Raw genomic sequence first — 3,166 nt, 5'->3', positions numbered from 1 at the left:
TTGGCTGAGGTGAACCCAACATTGTGTATATTACTTTTCTCCTTAAGACAGTTGCTAAAATGTTAAGCTAAAAGCAAAGCCACATTTGTGGCAGTCTCAGGGTATATTAAGGAAACTAGAAATTTGTGTTTTACTCATCAAAGAGGAGGAACTTCTAGTTAATAGCCAGGCATTCAGCTGGGATCCGTGGGTGTTGGGCCTTGCAAAGACTGTAATACCTTCTCCAGTTGATTTAATCCCTAATAGGTTTAATGTGAATTTTGCAATTCTAGCTTCCCATCAGAATTCTTTCTAGAGGAGAATAGCATCATTTAGAGGATCTACAATTTTCTTATATAGGAAGGAATACAAAACTGCCTGGAAGAACAAACACAGGCCCAAGGAAGTTTAGGGGTAAAGAGAAGAAGGAGAGAACAGATTAATAGATGATCCAGAAATTAGATTTATCAGAAATGGGCTTTAAAATAACTAACTGGCTCGGTGCCTGTAGTTCAGTGGTTAGGGTGCCAGCCACATACACCAGGGCTGGAGGGTTTGAACCCACCCGGGCCTGCTATCCAACAATGACAACTACAACAAAAAAATAACCAGGCATTGTGGCAGGTGCTGATAGTCCTAGCTACTTGGGAGTCTGAGGCAAGAGAATCACTTAAGCCCAAAAGTTTGAGGTTGCTGTGAGCTGTGATGCCATGGCACTCTACTGAGGGTGACCTAGTGAGACTCTGTCTCAAAAAAATAAAAATAAAATAAAATAACGGTGATAAATTCAATAATATAGACAATAAGATTGAGGATTTCACCAGAGACCTAGAATTTATAAAAATATAAACAAATGGAAATTTCATAACTGAAAAGTCACTGACATTATGAACTCACTAGATGTGTTTAACACCATCAAGAACTGAAATTGGGTTCTTAATTCAGAACCCAAATATTCTGGAAATACTCAAGTTGCAAATGAAGAGTATGTTAGTAAACCAGGAGGCACAAGATTATAGTATGGAAAGCCAGAAGTATTAACAATAAAGAAAAGGGCAAAAGGGATATATGGGACATGGTGAAAAGCCCACCGTCTATGTAATTTGAGTCCCTAAAAGGGAGGAGAGAATAGAGCAAAAGTATCATTTGAAGTGATAATGGCCCCCAAGAAATGTTCAAAAGTGACTACTGAGAAAAGGCATGTATTGAATTCTGAGAATTAAAAAACAACAAAACTAAGCATACCACTGTAAAACTACTAAAACCAAGAAAGAGGAAAAAGCACATTATCATCCGAAGAGCAACAATCAGGTTGGTAAGTAACTTCTCAGTAGAAAAAAATGGAAGCCAAAACAATACAGTAGCAGTCAGACATCACTTAACAACAGGGATGCATTCTGAGAAATGCACATGTAAGTGATTTTTGTCGTTACACGAACATCACAGAGTCCACTTGCACAAACCTAGGTGGTATAGCCTACTACACACCTGGGCTGTAGGACACAGTGTACTGCTCCGAAGCTACAGACCTGTACAGCGTGTTATTGTACTGAATACTGCAGGTAATTTTAGCACAGTGATAAGTATTTGTGTATCTCAATACAGAAAACATACAACAAAATATAGCATTTAACATTATAATCTGATGGGACTACTGTTGCAAAAGGGAAAAAATATAAAAATGTTTAATAATCCAAAAAAGAAGACAGAAGAGAAAAAAGGAACATAAAACAAGTAGAATAGACAACAAATAGGTGGTAGATATAAACTCAAGTTCATCGGTAAACTACATTCAGTATTAGTGTAAATATTCAATATTAATATTTAAAGACAAAGATTATCAAACTGGATTTTTTTTTAAAAAACCTACTTGCTGCTTGTAAAAATTATAACCACTTTAAAAAAGTGTTTGGCAGTATGTACCAAAGGTGGAGATAGGCCCACTCTATGGCCCAGCAATCAACTTCTAGAAGTATACCTACAAAGTCACCCTTAGAATGCTCATAGCAACATTACAGTATTTAGGCTCAGTGCCTGTAGCTCAAGTGCCTAAGGCGCCAGCCACATACACCAGAGCTGGCGGGTTCAAATCCAGCCCGGGCCTGCCAAACAGCAATGACAACTACAACCAAAAACTGGCCAGGCGTTGTGGCAGGCGCCTGTAGTCCCAGCTACTTGGGAGGCTGAGGCAAGAGAATCACTCAAGCCCAGGAGTTGGAAGTTGCTGTGACCTGTGATGCCATGGCATTCTACCCAGGGGCTTGAGGCTCTGTCTCAGAAAAACACACACACACACACACAAAAATTACAATGTTTACAAACTTGAAACAATGCAAAGATTTATCAGGAGAAGAATGGATAAATTGATATAATACTACATATGTAGCAATGGGAAAGAACAACCTACAGGCACACGCTATAATATGAATGAATCTCATAAAAGTAATGTTTATGCAAACCAGCCAGACACAGAAGAGTAAATCATGTATGATTCCATTACTATAAAATTCAAAACCAGGCAAAACTAAGCTGTTAGAAGTTAGGATAGTGATTATCTTTGGAAGGGAGTGGTGAACAAAAGGAATTAGTGGTGTTTCTTCACTGCTCTGATGATCATTCGGGCAGGTTTACTTTATGAAAATTCACCAACCTATATATTTATGACTTGTGTGTATATTGTATTTCTTTCTCTTTTTGAGACAGAGTCTTACTCTTTCACCCTAGATAGAGTGCTTCAGTGGCATCATAGCTCACAGCAACCTCAAACTCTTGGAATGATCCTCTTGCCTTAGCCTCCTGAGTAGCTGGGACTATAAGCCCCCACCACAATACCTTGCTAATTTTTCTATTTTTAGTAGAAATAGGGGTCTCATTTCTTGCTCAAGTTGTTCTCCAACTTGTGGGCTCAAGCAGTCTGTCCACTGCAGCCTTCCAGAGTGCTAGGGTTATAGGCTGAGCCACTGTGCCCGGCCCTGTATGTTATACTTCAATAAAATGTTTGCTTTTAAAAAAGTATACCAGGAAAGGTAGTAGAATTGGCAGCAAGGTCAATTCAGTTGTACAGAGAGCACCAAAACAATGTATACACCTTTTAAGAAGGGGGAAAAAAACTATTAAAATTTTAATACATATCAGTAACAGAGGTCAAATGTGACTTGAGTATTACAATTTTTTTTTTTTTTTTTTT

At 38.3% G+C, this 3,166-nt stretch overlaps 1 protein-coding gene across 5 annotated transcripts in view; it reads left to right on the top strand.

Annotated features, from left to right (window-relative positions):
• The window catches only part of LOC100945491 (CD302 antigen), a 149,060-nt gene that overhangs the window by 123,787 nt on the left and 22,107 nt on the right, over nt 1-3,166 (top strand). The gene's annotated exons all lie outside the window — the stretch shown is intronic.

Source organism: Otolemur garnettii, unplaced genomic scaffold (assembly GCF_000181295.1).
Source record: "Otolemur garnettii isolate 467f Iridium unplaced genomic scaffold, OtoGar3 scaffold00098, whole genome shotgun sequence".
Classification (NCBI taxonomy): domain Eukaryota; kingdom Metazoa; phylum Chordata; class Mammalia; order Primates; family Galagidae; genus Otolemur; species Otolemur garnettii.
This window is presented reverse-complemented; position numbering and strand designations above follow the sequence as displayed.